The 17627-nt window shown below is 53.5% G+C and overlaps 1 protein-coding gene across 5 annotated transcripts in view; it reads right to left on the bottom strand.

Moving 5' to 3' along the window:
• The window catches only part of LOC144734793 (transcription factor 12-like), a 245601-nt gene that overhangs the window by 127362 nt on the left and 100612 nt on the right, over positions 1-17627 (bottom strand). The window lies entirely within an intron of this gene.

The raw sequence follows: 17627 nt of genomic DNA, 5'->3' as shown, positions 1-17627 counted from the left end.
GTGAGAATTGTTCATCATCTCACCGAAGCAATGATAACAGGCGCGCGTTGTCGTACACACGCTGCGTGTGTTCATCTCGTTGGCTTTGTCGGGTGGCGGAGGGTCTTACGACAACAACATTTGGCCAGATCTTTTGCGTGGGCCTAACCCAACAAAAAACAACCATAAATCATAATATTGGCTGCGACAACCTCCCGTGTATTGTTGAGTGCTTTATTCGTTCACATTGCGACCTCCTCCAGCCCGCCCCCCGGGGTCACATCGACTGACATCACATCTGCCCATCGCCGTGCGCCGTCTCTGCCACGATCGCCGTGGCCAGCGCGTCACTCAGCGGGACCGGTGAGCGAGCGGCGCGGCTGCAGATGTCCTGAGGATGATTCGCCAGGGGCGATCGAGCCGTGGCATCGACGGCTCTCAAACCCCAGCGCTGCCCCGTCAGCGTCGATCGAACGACAGCCGCTTTCAGGGTTATCCTACGGACAGACCGTCCTCGCCACAAGAAGGCGGAATGCCTATCACTGGTTTGCGGGGTCGCCAACGGAAGCAAGGCTTGCTTAAGCATGGAGGCACAATGGGTTTTGACAATGAATTAACGTGCATTTATTTTTGACTCAACAAAGGAAAGCATAACCGAGCATTGTAAGATTTAATGAGGGGCGTATTGTGCGACGCAAGCAAAGTGCAACACCGCCTTTTGGCGTTCTCTGGTCTGACACTGGTAGGCGATGAAGAAGGCTGTTTTGTTTGCATGATCACAACATATACTTGTGGTTAATGCTGACTTGATTCCTTGCAAAAGGTGTCTATTTGGTGTTTGAACTTCTTAACACCTCCGCGTTACGTCTTACACAGCTAGAACTCTCCAACGCAAACTCTTGCACTCAATTCTCCTTCACACCGCACCGGGTACTTATTTGAGGCTGAGTCGACCTAGAGGAGGCCCAGGACCGGTTCAATAATAATCGTCACCGGTGTTGGCCGTGAGCGGGAATCGAACCCGGGTCGCCAGGTTCGTAGCGCAGCGTGGCGCTAACCGCTGATAAAGCGCAACGCTCTACCAGTTTGTTGTCACGAAGATGCGCAAATATTGCGCGCTTGTGTTTTTGTTAAGTCTTCATCAGGAATATTGTCTTTCAGCACGTGCAAGTTACCCTTTGACTCGTTCCCTTCTGTTGTCTGGACCCTGCAGAAACGTCAGAGGCGGAACGAGAAACTTCCCTGGGGAAAAGGGGGGGGGTAGCAATTGGGGGGGGGGGGGGAGGGGTCACCCCCCATGGCCCCACTGAGAAGCGTGCGGGCAGTGTGTAACCTCTGACCCAGTGGCAACACCCCCCATGAAGGGGAGGAACAGGCTCGCAGACCCCATGCAGCCAATGACGCATTCCACTTCCCCAATTGGAATGAACTCAACTCTCTATTTATTTTTATCTGACCAGGTAAGGACCACCGAGCTATGGAGCATTCTTGTTCCGAAACGACCTGGCCACCAATGCTGAGCTCAACGAAGTGGCTCATCGTCACGTGGACATTTTGTAGCAGCAGCCAAATCACTCGCGGCAATCGTCGTCGTCGTCATCCCCGACTGTGACAGCGAGGTACAGGACCCTCCTGAAAAAGCGTTGCGAGGCTCACGGAGGCTCTCCCGAATTGAGCAAAGCGTAATTATAACAGCGCCGTGGCTCTCGGGTGAGCAGAGCGTAATTAATGGCTCCGTCTCTCACGAGGAAGCCATACGGAGAGAGAGAAAAAATACATAACCGAAGAGAAGCTTCGGATGAATATTTTCCACGAGAAAACCTGAAATTGTATCCGCATTTCAAGTGGGCGCTGACGACACGAGGTCATTATTGCGCGGAGGACAGGTCGGTGCTCTTTAATTATTTATTTACAACCCCAACAATGGGCGCCCCGTATCGGGTACGTGGGTTTCTTCTACACATTTCACTCACTCGGACGGACAATGGCCATCATTTCTTTTTCTCTCTCCAAAATATCAAGCGCAGGGAACACAGGGGCAGCGTTGTGCTGTGAAACTCAAGTCGCACGGAGACCGCCCTACCGACCGCGCGCCTCTCACGTCAACGCCAGCGAGGAGGGCTCGGCGGGACGCGGTGGTTAGCGACGCACCGCGCCACGAACCCGCCGACCTGGGTTCGACTCCCGGCTGCGGACAACACCAGCGGCGAGTGAAATCTAAAACGGTCCTTGGCACCGCCCCCCCCCCCGCTTCACTTCACCACGCTGGCCAGCGTGGTGAAGTATGGTCAAACATAACCCCCATGACTAAGCGAGAAGGCCTACATGCAGGGAGCTTCACGATTTGGCCGAGCGGCTTTTAGAATAACGATTGTTAGAAAAGTTGAGGGAAAGTGACGGTATCAGAGGGAGTCGCGAGGGAAAGGAGGTACCCTCCTTTTCGTAGCTTTTAAACCCCAAGGATCCACGCGCCAAAAAAACATGACTTTTGAAAACAAGAATATTTGATATGCGCCGTGATTGCATCGGTCTCGGCAGGGATTTTGAATGAGCACCGCACGCCGCTAGGCTGATTCAAATGCATCGAACACCAGGAGAACGGCCTCTGCTTGAAGCCGAACACGTGTTTGCAGCCAAGCCGTAAACTGCACGGCTGCTCCAGCAGCAGCAGCAGCAGACGAGCTGCTGCTGCAACTGTGGTCAATGTCCCGATCCACTAATACGAAGGAGACATCGCAGCAATGCGCTGCGCCGCATCCGACGCGATTGTCTGCTGGCTTGACCACCACTTGAACGTGAAGTTGTAAGTCGTTGCTCTGCATCTACATCAGCAACCGTACGGAAGAAGAGCTCGTCAAAGTGAACGGTATACTTTGGAAATCCAGGGAAACAATCTGTCCGTCGGTTTGAAGAGCTACGTTTTCCAGGAGGTCGGAAGCATGTAGACACAAATAGATAGTTGCCGATGTACTACTAGGCGTTTTGGCCCAAAGTCAGAGGGCGACTTTTGCAAAATCGATCTCCACGAGCAGGCATTATTGTTAAGTGACCTTGTTATTATATCCGATGACGTGATCATGTGACTGTGTGGCGTTATGTCTTGGTGTGGCTGCTCTGCTGTTGTTTTTTCTGCCTTCCTGAAGCTTGATAAATAATTAACGCACATTTTTGCTTTCATTTATATTCAGTGACTTGCTCATGTTGTCTCCATTCTGCACCCCTGTCGTGTGTTTGTATTGCCTGATGCTGTAACTTGCTGACCCGCCCCATACCGGACACCGTTGAAAACGAGCTTTGCAGCTCATCGGATTCCTCGCGGAGTCTAAATAAATATCTTCTGATGAAGTGGCCAAGAGTGAGGCTCCCTCCCCCCACCCCACCACCACCACCCCAATGGAAGCCGGCATCCGAATTATTAACAAGCACGAAAAACCTCCAACACCTACAGCCGGGCGGTGGTGGCTATGCACGCGGCTGCCTGTAATCCATAATAGAGGTTTGTTTGGGCTAGATCGCGTAAATATATAAATGTGTCATTAAACCCGCCACCACCCGACACAGCCGATTAGTAAGGTTTGTCACGTAAACAAAACATGGCCAATTCGTTACTAGTACAGCAACACCAGTGTGTTGGGAGAGCAAAGCCACAACATTTACAATTTACAGATTTACGCGATCTAACCCAAAAACACCTGTATTATGGATGATAGTGGTCACAAAAGTCTACCACGATGTGTTAAACTGCTGTAATGCGGCATTGTGGAGGCAGCAGCAGCGGCGAGGGTTGGTGGACCAGCGCACAGATGACAGAAAGTTGCGAGTCTCCATTTTACGTGGCCATCGAGGAAGAACCCATAGCCCGGCGTGCCGGCACAATGGAACAGAGCAAAGTGCGGACTGATACCGTCTGTGCATTCTGTATGGGATAGAGCGTTGTCCCCTCACATGCGAGGGTTTTCTCTGGGCGCTCCGGTTTTCCTCCCACATGTGTAGTGGGTTTCAATTAGGTGCACACACACACAGCTTGGAGGCAACACTATTTATTAAAGGATAAGTAATATAACACTGTGCATGAGGTGGTGACCACCTTCCTCAACTCACTAACACTCTGGGACACGACACAGAGGGGACCAGGCAGGCGACGGGCTGCCTGGTCCAGGACGACGACCCGGGACTTGAGGACCGATCATGTCGTCTTCACTTCGGAGTTCAACAGCCCCGCTCTGCATCCACACCCCGCTTATATCCGCTCCAGCGTGGCCGGCTCCGCCCAGGCGTGGCCGGCTCTGCCCAGGCCACGCCTCCCTGCCCAGGCCACGCCTCCCTTCCCCCACCTCACGGGAAGGTCTGGGTCCCTCCACCACGTGACCCCCCAAGCACCCCCTTGGGGCCCTCTGCCCTCGTACGGGCCGACACAGTAGTGACGTCCTATGTCACTACACATGTATAAGCGAGACTCTCACTGATTGGTGGGAAACATTCTAAATGTCAAAAATAAGAATAGCTTTTACCGTTTCTGGCAATAAAACAGGCGTTAAGACGTTCAATCGCCAAAGATAACCGTACCAGTAGACTCATTGGGACGTGTCCGCACTAGCCAAACAGAATCCTCAGAGAATCTGTTTTGCCAATCGGAATAATCTCACTTTGTATTTACTGGATAGATAATCACCAGCTCATAATCAGCAAACATGCTGTGTCCTGGGCCTGGCCTCGCGATTCATGTCACAACGCATTACGCTTTCGCAATGCCCACGTGCAAAGTGGCTTTGATTTATTATTTACTTTCTCCGCTTCTCCGCGCCCCCCCCCCCCCCGAGGCACGTGTGTGCGCTGGCTCTTGTGACGACGCGCGATCTGTGAAAACTGCTCTTGTGACAGACCCGTCCCGATCGCTCAAATCGCACAAGACGCCCGCCGACCGTGATGACGCCAACGAACACACCGGCGTGGGTGGGTGGGTGGGGGGGGAGGGCTCATCATTTATACGCAAAAAAACCTACGGCCAATGTCAGGCAGTGGCCCAAAAACCGCAGAAACACTTTTTCTCCGTGACGACGGGGTTCGGTTCGAGACGCTGTGTCCAACGGAGAAGAAACGTTACAGCGGGTAACACGATGATTCGTCGTGCGGCAATTGAAACGTACAGCGTTTCGCTAAACATACTTCTTGGCAATCTCGTGCCCGAGGCAGCCAAGTAGGTTGGGGTATTCGTGATTTTGCAGAGAATTTCGGGGGGGGGGGGGGGGTGGCGGCACAGTGGTTAGCACAGCCGACTTCAGCGGCGAGCGATATCTGTAGCAGTCATGGATTCCCGCACCCTCCCCCCCACCACCTCCGCCAACCTGCATGATTGAGCGCGGCGAGGTATGGTCAAACATCTCCCACAACCAACACGGTGTGGGGAGGCCTTCACCCAGCAGTGGATGTTCAAAGGGCTGTAAGTACACGTAGAGCCCCCGCACTCACGTACCTATTAGCTGGTGAGCTCAAACGTTCCTGGCAGTCACCCAAAGCAAACGAGAAGATCTCGCGTACAGACCAGTTTACCGGTCTCAGTTTGTTCACCAACGACCGGCGCACACGCGCTTCGTGTTAAACCCATAGAGGCGACCGATTCCTCGAAGACAGACCGAAGGCCGTCGGCAACAGCCCGTCACGTACGTCGCTTCCGCAACGGGACGTGCAAACCGCCGCCGAGCAATACCTCAATCTGCGGCCCCGAGGTCCCCCGTGCGCAGCTGGAATTTTGCGACTCGCTAAAAAAATATCTAAAACTGCGAAGGGGGGCGTTCACGACGCGACGACAGAGGAGCGCCCAGTACGTGTGTCCGTCGCACCTCGAGCGAAAGTCCGCCAGGGTCACGACGGGGACACGCCGAGGCCCCGTCGAGCCGAGAGAGCCGCTCGACTTTCGCTGGGGGTGGACCCGCAGTCGGCGCCCCCCGTTTGCTCGGCGATGCGGGAACGCAGTTCGACGTCGCATCTGCCGGCTCCTCCCACTCGGGTAAAGTAAAAAAAGAAGACCTGGGAATAGGGTCGCTGTCACGTCGATAAGTCGCTAGGCCGCGAGGACAAGCGAGAGCGAGCAGTCCGCTAATAACGGGGAGCGTTCAGGTGGCGAGGAGATGTTAACTCCCTCGCCTGGTATGCAGGAGGTCGTGGGTTCGATCTCGACCCTGACGCCTGCTGTATATTTGGAGTTTGCGTGTCTCTCTCCCCGTGGTGGCGTGGATTTTTCTCCGGGTCCTCTGGTTTTCTCCTCCACATTTAGAAACACGCGTTTAGAGTATTTGGCTGCTGTCAATTTCGACCTGACAAGCCACTTCGTTGAGCAATCACTTGTGGCCGGGTCACTTCTGAAAAAGAGCTACATAGCTTAATGGGCCTTACCTGGTGAAATAAAAAGGTAGTTTAGTTTCATGGCTTTAGTTTATATTGACCCTGGAAAACTGGTGAGTGGGCAAGGCTTTGTGCCAAACGCTGCAGCAGTTGCTGTAGCGGTTGGCACAAACGCGGGCAGCCTTGGCCATTTTCCGCATGTTTTACCCGCGTTAACGGCAACACGCATGTCAACACGTCAAACCTCCTAAGTTAGCGACGCGTGGTACTCCCAAAGCATGGGTCTTGAGAGAGGGTTGCACTCGGGACAAATAGGAACATCGCATCGGCGCTGGAACGTGAGGCTGTTGGTTGGGCTCAGCGCGCGCGTGGCACGCCTCCTGAGAAGGTGCAGGGCACGAGGCTCGGGGCGAAGAGGAGACGAGGAGAAAACTAAAACTGAGAAACCGCAACGTGGGGGGGGGGGGGGAAACGCGTGGGTTATAAAAAAATAAAAATAAAAAAACGAGACACGGTATTACAACATTGAAACGAATAAAAATAAAGTGTCGGGGAAAACGCAAACAACAAATGGGTAAAATAAATTCCAGACGGCGGCAACAACGCGGGAGAACAAGAAGTGTCCCATGACAGGGAAGGCAGCGGGTGGGCACTGTCTTGTTTTTTTTACAACGCACGATGAGGAGACCCGTGCACAGTTGGATGCGCCGGTGAATAGGCAGCCAGGGAGGGGGAGTTGTGGATAGTTGTAACGTGATCTTTGTTAAAGGGCTCGAGGTCGAATTCCACATCATGCAAATCACCTGACATTTGGGGAGTTCATCGAGGTCGCGTGGTTGCTGTAATCAAAGCAGCGAGTAATGCGAAGGCGATAGCATGAGCAAGGATACAAACTATTTAAAACTATAAACTATATTTTCCTTTACCAGGTAAGGCCCACTGGGCTATACAGCTATTTTTCAGAAGCGCCCTAGCCACAAACAATAAGTGGCTTATCTTGTGGAAATGTTATTGCAGTCAAATACTCAAAACGCAGTTTCTTATTGTGGAGGGAAAACCCGGAGGATCTGGAGAAGAATCCACGCGACCAAGGGGAGAGAGACACGCAAACTCCATATATACAGCAGTAGGCGTCAGGGTCGGGATAGAACCCACGACCTCCTGCATACCAGGTGAGGTAGTTAACATCTCCCTTGCCTCGAATGCCAACCCTGGAAAGGACGGTCCACGATGGGGCCCATCGAGATTATCCCTGGGGATCTCCTCCAAATGTCCCAGTGGATCTGCTCCAATTGGCAGCGGGTATTGCAGCCCAGGGAGTGATGCTCCCAGCTCAAGTTACGACTCAAGCGATCGGCACTGGAGTGATTCCAGTTTAGTTCGATCCGTTTAGCACAAGGTGAGAGCCCTTCCCGATAAAAAAATATACGCTTTTGTTGCAAAGCGAGACCTGAGATGCCACACGGGAGGGACCACTTGGTTCCGTGTGTACGATATTTTACTAATCGGCTGGCAGACAGAGTACTTGTTAACGACTTTTCCGTGACCTGAGCAAGCGACGTCCTATTTTGCGATCCGCGAGGAAAGGATTTCTTGCGCGCATTCCACTTGGGCCGCCGGTGTCTTGCGCCTTTGCCGTGAGACAAAGGCCGCCACTTCGTAATTCTCTTTGCCAAAGTATGGAAGGATAAATAAGTAGAAATAAGTATACAACGCCACGGAGCCCAACATCTAAGAGGGCACTTCAACCGACTTGGCACGAACCATCTCGACCAGCTCAAGATCCAACCTGGCCACACAATTAGAGAGCTGCTGCTGCTGCTATGGCTACAAGAGGAGACAGCGTGATGCCTCTCGCTCTGCCCACCGCTCGAGGAAGGCCGCCCCCCCCGCTCCCCTGCGCCACGGCAGAAAAGCCGCTCGCGCCAAGATGCGCTCGCCACCCAAAGGACATTTGTAGACCTTTGGTGGACGGAAAACGAACTGAAGAAGCGGCGAAAGTTTGAGTCTGGCTGGGCCCAGGATACGGACGGGGCCCTGTGAGCCCTCCAGGCGGACACCCACGCTCCGTGGCAGAGAGCACGACGGTGACGTCCGGCACCGGTGCGTCGATGAATGAGGTCGGGGGTCACCGGCCCCGGGTTGGCAGGCGGGCAGGGGGTAGGATCAAACAAGGGAGCGAAGATGAGATGCGAGCAAGCGGGTAGAGGGGACGTGCATTGGGATGAGCGGGGGGCAGAGGAGTAGGAGGATGATGAAGTCCTAATGAAGATAAATGGGAGTGTCGAGAGAAAAAAAACACATCCCATTTATCCGTCCACTGCTTTCGTGTGAACATGCAGCGTTCCGGACTGGCCCGCAACGCGCACGTGTAACAGAGATCACCACGCGTCAAGATTTGGGCAACGGGGGGAGAGACGAGCGTTGCTCGCGCTCGCCGCACAGACACGTGCGGAAATCCAACACGGCGAGTTTTTTTTTTTACTACGCAACACAAATTATCGGCGTTTCAAATGAAAATGACCGACAAAATGTCCTCGCGCACCGCCGCGCGTTAAAGCATCCAGCCGCGATGATCGGCAGGGTGCGATTGCGCAACGCGAGCCCGCGAGCACGCCAGCCTGTCCGCCCCTGACCCCGACCCGGCCGGATCAAACGCTCACTCGATTCTCTCTCCACCAGCACCCGGCACCGGCGCGTACCGGGCGCGAACAACAACCTCGCAAACACTGACCGGCGCGATCCTCGGGGTGGCGGAGGGGGAAGCGGGGGTGGGGGGGACACACCGGCGTGCACACGACGCCGCGCTCGCACAACGGCTCGTTCACCACGCCGCGCGGTAGCGAGAGGTTCGGCTTCGCCCCGGGAAATGCCCGCGTGCGCGTCCACGCGGTTTATAACGGCAAACAGCGGCGGAGGGGGGGGGCTTCGCGCCCGCACCGAGGACGAGATGATCTTCAGACCCTTTGCTGGCCAATGAAAGGTGTTGTTCTCGACACGTCTTGCTGGCAGTCGTGCTTCAACTCAAGACTGCAACAAGGCTACTGTGATCAGTGGCCACTTTGGCCCGAGTCTCGGTTCGCACGTTTATGAATGAGGAATGGAAACACACCGTTCTATTTGTCCGGGAAAGTGTTTTGACACGCCCTACTTTTATTCGTGAATTTAAATAACATTCATTGGAGTTGGCCAAACATCACAATATAGGGCGACAGAGTTTGGGCAATTGTTGGCACGGGTTCTGGCTGCCTTCCCGCTTGTCCGTGGTTTCCCGCACCCTTGGATCTTTTCACGCAGGGCGTGAACGGCGACTGCGTGCATTACGAATTCCAAACAATTAATTATTGCTGTTAATTTGGATTAACACAGGCCGGTTCAAGGGGCTCGCACGCAAGTCTAGCAGCCACTGGCCTGACGGCGGGCTACGGAAACCAAGGGGGTGCAGAAGCCCTCTGGAATCAATCAGAATCTTTCATTTATACTGGAGGAATCCGATAAGCTGTAAAGCTCTTTTTCATAGATGTGCAGTAGGGGCCGGTCAGACAGTTACAACAAGAGTGCAAAGTGTAGGGGGGGGGGAAATCGATTTAAATTTTACCAGGTAAAGCCCACGGAGCTATTAGCTTCTTTTTCAGAAGCGCCCTGGCCACAAACGATAGCTCAACGAAGTGGCTTGTCATCGTCACGTGAAGATCTCTCTTGCAGCCGCGCACATCCGTCAAATGCAACCCGACGAGACGAGAGAGAGAGAGAGGCGTGGAGCCAACACGCGGCGTTCGGCAGCAGCTCCACGAAGTGTGAGGTGGAGGTCTCGACGCCGGGGGAGCGGGCGGTAAGGGTCACGCTTCGGATAAAGGGGAATGGGGGTGAGTGAGGGCCCCCACGTGGAAAGCGGCCGTGCGATGGAACATTCCCCCTGAATGTGGGAATACGCTCGTGCGATTCCAATTACCGCGCGCTAACTCGAGTGCGTGCGTGATGTAAACACATTCGCACATGTTCCGCACACGCGCACACACACACACCAGAGTGCTGTGATCACGTGACTGTGGATTTCACACCTGATGATGATTGCTTGTGTTGCAGTCGAGACGTCGTGAGAATATTTATTGTTTTATATTTGTATTATTTTATTATTTCCCTTCTACTTGACTTTACCGAAAGAACCAAGAATATGTGTACAACCAATCACAGGTTGTTATGATTTGGCATTAGGCAGCAGTCCTATAGATTGCAATCTGGTTTCGCATTTTCGTCAGGTTACAATGTTAGCTCGAGACAATGGGCGTCACAATAAGGCCGATATCTGTCTCTCCACATACAACAAAACTCCCCATCCCATCAACCAGTAAAAAAAAACACACAACACCACAAAACACACTGTACACAGTGGAGGCAGTGCGATATACAAAGAGAAGACTAACACGCACCTGCAAGACTGCTTCGTCGTAACGAGGGGAGGGGGGGGGGACACCGCATCGGATGGAGGGAGGTGGACGAACGTGGAGGCACGAGGGCGGAGACCGAGAGGCAGGCCGCGGAAGAGGTGGTTTGAAGAGGTGAGGCCGGGATGGCAAAGACCGCGGAGGGGACGTGGAGATTGAGGCGCAGGACAAGGAGTGAGTGGAGGAAGCGGAGCAGGAAGCCAGGCTCGACACGAGTAGGGGAAAGTACCAGGAAGGCGAAAGAGACTTCGCAGCGTGCGACCGGGTCATGCATTATTCACTTGATTGAAGAGTTCACCCACAAACTTAGTGAACAAAAATAACCAAATATTCAACCGCTATCCCAAACCAACCACAGTTCGCCAACGCTCTTTTGCACGGGAGTTGGCAACAGATGGTGGCATACCCTCGCCAGCGTACAATAAAATAAAATAAATGTTTTACTCAACTAAACTTTTTATTTTGCCAGTTAAAACCCACCGAGCTATGTAGCTCTTTTTTAGAAGAGACCTGGCCACAAATCATAGCTCAAGGAAGTGGCTTGCCATGTGTAAATGTAGAGCAGCCAAATACTCTAAACTCATGTTTCTAAACGTGGAGGGAAAAACCAGAGGGCACGGAGAAAAATCCACGCGACCACAGGGAGAGAGACACGCCCCCCCACCCCGCCCCCCCAATGGATGGCCAGTTAAGCTAAAATTCACCGCACATCAAAGCTCGTTAGAAACGGAGGTCACAGCGCGGCCCGGAGCTCGTGGGGCTGAGCGCTCCACTGCCTGGGCCTCCGTGCCTGCACGCGCCCGCAGGGTATTTGCCGCTTTCGGGAGGCGCTCTCGCTGACCGTTTCCTGCCCAGCGCCGGCTAAAGCCTTGATGCCACAGCCTCTTCAAATATTCATCAAACTGGCACCTACGGGGGTGGCGCCCTTTTCTCCTTTCGGCCACAAATGCTCGCTCGCTCGTCAGAATAGTAAAAAAAAAACATAAGATCTGCCAAAGGGGAACAGAACAAAGAACAGCACAGGATTAAATTAGCCTTTCGGTTTTGAGCAAATCAACTCTTGACAGCTGTCTATTTCACTAAAGCAAAGAAGTGAACGAGACACATGTGGGTTATCAGAGGCCCAGGGTAACATTTGCAAGAGGGAAGTTAACTTCAGCGGGAACAAGTTAACATAGCCAGACACTTCCATGACAACGCAGCCTAGGAAAGGTCAGCAATGGTCATTATTAAAAACAATTATCTATGCCTCAAGTTTCCTGGCTGGCTGCTGGCTGGGCTCCTTCTCTGTTGTTAGTGGGTACTGCCACCGAAACTAGCTGGCTAGCTGGCTACAAGGGATCTTCCGTTGAATTGAATTCTGTTGAACCGAGTTGGGAAGACGTTTAAAAAAGAGCGACATTGAAGACGTGTGAGTAATGAATGCACAAGGCTGATGCGGTTAATTAAAAATTCATCCAACTTTTCAAATTGTCTGCTCCCATTAATACAATTCTGTCCCCAGAATATTATTAAAACGCTAGAGAGAATTAAAAAAACATTACATTATCTTGCCATTTTATTATTTGATAAAATGTTTAATTACTTTTGGTGCTCCGAGTTCAGGAGGAGACTTGTGGGAAGTGTACGAACATGACGTCTGTATCCTCTTTCCCGCTGCAGAGCAGCAGCGGGTTCTCTCCGTACAGTCTTAACAGACTGTTGGGGCAGGTGCTGTTAGAGAGTAGCACCAATGAAGGCCGGCACGGCACACGTGGGGGTCAGTGGCCAACACCACGCCCGGGCGCCTTTGTCTCCCCAGTGGCGATGTTTACTACACACTTCTCCAGGTACTCATTTGAGGCCGAGTCGACCTGGGGGAGGCCCATGACCGGTTAAGATCATCTTCACTGGTGTTGGCCATGAAGGGGAATCGAACTCGGTTCACCGGGTTCGTAGCGCAGCGCATAAACCGCTACACTACCGCTCCCCAAACACACACAGACACAAATATGTCTCATCAATAATCGTCATGCCACGAATATGAATGAACTCACAGGCTCGGAAGCTCAGCAGAGTTGCACCTGGATGGTGCATTTATGGCCATGAGCAATGCACATGTGCGGAAGGCGCTCCGAGCAGCAGTGAGCCGTGTAGAAAAATCCATCGGTGTCACAGCACTACCACCGCCGTTCACCGACCGGCACGGACCACCGTTTGGTGAAGAACGGTCAAACATCTCTCGCGGGGACCACAAGGCGTGCGCGAGGCCCCTCATCCAGCAGCGGACTGGCAAAAAAACGGTCTGCAGATGTGCAAAGCAAAATTCCGTCTAAACAAAATCAACACCACAAGCGCTGGAACAAATCATGCGCGGCCATAACCAACGTCAGTTCAAGTGTAAATGGCAAGGGGAAGGCTGCAATGTAACCCTTCTTCTATTCAGATGCATTATACATGTGCTGTGAAATAGCATGTCACGTTTTTCGCAGTTTTCCCCAAATTAAAAATGCTCAAAGCGTAACAAGTCTGTAATATCGCTGAGCGTGCCCACCGCTCCGTCTATCCGCTGCATCAGGGTGCACCGGTGTGTGAATGACACTTATCTGATGAGATTTTTTTTTTTAAGATTGCCGTGATGAAATCCGCCCTGCATATGTCAGCCGTGCGTGTCTCATTCCTCTGTGGATGTGCATGTGTGTGCGTGTGCCTGCGCGTGTCTGTGCGTGCGTTTGTTTGTTTTGTGCGTGTGTCTGTGAGTGTGTGTGGTCTTCATGGGTGCTACTCGCTTGGCAGCACTTGCCCCAAGAGTCTGTTCAGGCTTCGCGAGGAGCATCTTTTGTGTGCGTCTGGGGGGCAGTGGTGTCGTGGTAGGTCCACTGCCTTATCAAACCGGTCCTGGGCCTCTCCTAGGTCGACTCGGCCTCAAACGAGTACCTGGTACGGTGTGTAAACATCGCCACTGGGGAAACAAAGGCGGCCGGGCGTGGTGCTGGCCACACACCCCCTCGTGTGCCGTGCCGGGCGTAATAGGTGACAGCAGCAGCCAAATAATCTAAGTGCATGTTTCTAAATGTGGCGGAGGGCAAAACCGGAGGAACCCGGAGAACAATCCACGTGACCACCACGGGGAGAGAAACAACACGCACACTCCAAAAACACAACAACAGGCATCGTCAGGGTCGGGATCGAACCCACGACCTCCTACGATTTAGAACCGTAAAATGACATTCTTAACATCTCCTCAACCAACATAAGCGGAGGCCGAGACTCAACGTTCCGCCGCGGTTTCACCTGCTAAGCCACCGTCCCACACCAGCGGAATGGCCAATTGGCAACGTACGAATCAACTACAGTCAGCTCCACTTCAGAATGATCCCTCGCGCGGAGTTCCCACTGCGGCGTATTCCAAAGTGACATTTTCCGTCGCTTGGCCAGCTGTGTTATCAAAGCAAACGCAAACCACTTCATTTGTTGATGAATGACCGTTCAACGATGGCATTACGGTCGATCTTTAACGCGGCTCGTGTTACAATGCTCGGAAATGTCATCGGTCATGTCCAATTTCATAACGTAAGGAGGGGGGGCCGCACACGCGCCTCCCTCTGAAATCTCCCCTACGAGCTGAAACATTCGCTCTTACAATTGCACGCCCAGCAAATAGTACGCTAATTACGTTCACCGCTGTTAAAACAGCGCGATAGGCACCTGCCTCGTAATGACAAAGTCATCCGGTGACGCCGCCACCGCCACCACCGCTAGACAACCAACAAACTCAACGCGTTCGTCAATAACGGCGTGGCCTTAGAAGGAAAACAAATATACATACATATATAGAATCGGAGACGTTTCATGTAATGTCACCTTATTTATAACACACGAAGGGCCATTGTTCACATATCTATGCGTCGTGAAGGCTCATTGCCCAAAACATCACCTATATCTCACCACCGCTTGGCACGTCAACCGGCAGCAAACCGAAATGTCAACATGGAGCAAGGGTACCTGTCCCTGGCGGCTCCTGCCGAGTCTACGTGACGTCGCCACTGCCGCTGACTTGCGGTGCCATCTTCATGGCCAAAAGGACAAAGTGAACCCCTGCGGTCATTTCGAAAAATTTCAACAAAATTAATGACGTTTCCCAATCGCCTAAATCTTCCACTTGGGGAAATATTTGAGTTGCATCGTATAATAATATAGAAAATAAACAGAGCTGAAAGGTGTGAGGTTGATTTTAATCAACCTCACACCTTTCAGCTCTGTTTATTCAAACCCAGGCAAGAGAACGGCAAGAGAAATCACCTTCAAGTGCTGTACTTATATTGGCAGAAATTATACAAAGAGTTGAATGGAGGTGGTTAGGTGGCTCAAGGGGCCTCGTACCAATGTCAGTGCACTAACACGGCACTCCGGAAAGCCGAGGTTCAAGTCCGTGTCGCTATAAAGCGACACCGACATAGGGCTGTGCGCTAACCGCTGTGCCACCGCTCCACCCCCCCCCGCCCCCCCTCCCCGTCCAAGCAATTCATCACCGCGGTCCGTTTTGTCAATCACTCGACCAAGCCGCCATCGTGCAAGCGTCTGCTCCGTGCGAATCCTGTCACAGCGTCTTTGACGGCCACTTTACGGCAGATGGTGCGCACGATTTGAACCCTCCACCCCGTGCAAGATCTCGCAGCCGAAGCGCGCCAAGCTCGAAGCACACGCGGCCACTTAGCAATCTAACGGCACGGCGCGGACGCAAAGACCGGTCCCCCCGGCGCCGCGTCGTGCGTGGCGCGCGTGCAAATACGCTCGCGCGTGCTTCGCAACAGAACTCCACACGGCAAAGCGGCGCACGGCGGATGGAGAGGTAACATATCGGGCCAACAGCCGTCCCGTCGTCGTTCACGTGTCCACATTGTCAATCGCTGAAGTGCTTCTTCTTGTTCTTCTCCGTACGGCTGGGCAAGCAGGTGTAGTTTTATGTCGGGGTTTAGCAGTCCATCCAACGGGGGCTCGAGGCGAGGCGGTGCGAGTGGTCGCGATGCCGCCCGGGAATGGACCTCTCTCAGGGGCAGGAAGTTCGGTGGTACGTGGGGGGGGGGGCGATCGTCGTCCGACTTAGGCGGTGGCCACGGTCACAGTCTGGGGCTGCTCTCTCGCGCTCCACTTGTCAAGGCAAGTGGCCGCATCTTCTTCCCTGGCCCTGACCTCAAGCGCTCGAGGGTTGTTGTCCAAGTTCTCCGTGGAATGCTGAACCCTGGGACTCTTTAACTGTTGGCAAGCGTGGTTCATAGTGTTCTTTAGTGTCCGTACGTGCCTTGGGCACGCACGCACGGACACCGATTTGGGAAAGCGTAAATAATTTATCAAGTCGCAGCATGCGTGGGCGTGTAACGAACGAAACTTTTTGCTTCAACGAGCAAGGGGATTGAATATTGATGCGGAGCAAAAAATGGTGGAATGACATCATCCTAACTGTGAAGAAAATAAACTGCGGGGCCTTGGGGGGCAGCACACGTCACGGCTAGAAGGGACGACGCTCAAATATGACAACCCGAGCGGCGGCCGATGAATAGGAAGGCTTCCAACAGGACGTCCACCGAAGAGATGGAACTAGGTGATTGTTACAGCGCAGGTTCGTGTGAGGTGGCGGCAGATTGGGGAGCCCTTGATCCAGCCGTGGATTGACTGTGGCTGACAATGACGACGATGATGTTTATTCTTGAGTTCAATGCACACGCATGGAGCTTGAGGTGTCAGCATGGCGGGGGGGGAGGTGGCGGGGAGGGTTGGAAGGGGGGGGGCTTCATCAGGAGCGTGGACGATGGCCGAGATGAGTCGCGGTGTCTATCGGCCTCCTGTGCCGGAGCCCACGAGCGACCCAACGGAGCGGGGAGGCGAGCTCGCGGGTCGCTCTCTGAGACCGCGTGCGTGGGACGCTAACCAGCAGGGGCAAACGAGGGGCCTACGCAGAGCGGTAAAGCGAGTGGGCTACTCACCTACCTGTGCAACCTTCTTTGTCATATCCCCCTCGTGTGTGTGGGTGGTCTGCTCAGGTAGGTTAGGAACCTGCTCGTTTGAAGCGGACAGGTCGCTCGGCCCGTCGTCCCTCTGGGGTCGGTAAAATAGGTACCACTTTGTGGAGAAGTCAACAGTGGTTGTCCCATGGATTCGCCCCCGAACTAAAGAACGGCAGAATCCCATGTCTGGCTCAGGGCTGTAAACGGGAGAAAAGCAACTGTCTCAATGCTCATTTGAGCAGAACATTTACATCGACCTTACGATACCAGTCTCCTCCAAAATGCAGGATACGCACACTCAGGAATTAGTCGCACCATCTGAAGCCGCGGGACCACGCTGTGAAAGTCGCGGGGACTCGACGAGCGATGCCGCTGGAGAACACTTGTCGCCGTTATCTGCGTCGGCTTTCTCTGGCCACTTCCGCGTCTTGTTCCCACAGGCAGCAGAACAACAACAAAAACCACAAAGCACACGCTCCAGAAGAAATCGACCACGCCACCGGTGGCACCGACGCTCCTGCGAACGTCTTGGAATTCACAGCGAGGGCTTTCCTGCGTGAGCAAACGGCAAAATGAAAATCGAGATTGTAAAGCCCTTCGGCGCAAGCGACCCTCCCACCGGCGGGCACGGCGCCAAATTAAAGGTCGGCTAATTCGTGGCGATCGACAGAGATCCGCCCCAACACACGGCCATCGGGGCCCGGCAGGCACGCACGGCGAGCGAGCCAGAGAGAGCGGGGGGGGGGGGGAGAAGAGGGAGAGAGAAAGAACCTGCAATCAGAACCGCACCGAGCCGCAGATTAATCCGGAGCATCGGTGGAGCCGCACTAATTCTGATTACTCTTAAATTGAGCGGGGCCCCGGGATCAGGTGCACG

This window comes from Lampetra planeri, chromosome 53 (assembly GCF_965212315.1).
Source record: "Lampetra planeri chromosome 53, kcLamPlan1.2.h2, whole genome shotgun sequence".
Taxonomy (NCBI): domain Eukaryota; kingdom Metazoa; phylum Chordata; class Hyperoartia; order Petromyzontiformes; family Petromyzontidae; genus Lampetra; species Lampetra planeri.
This window is presented reverse-complemented; position numbering and strand designations above follow the sequence as displayed.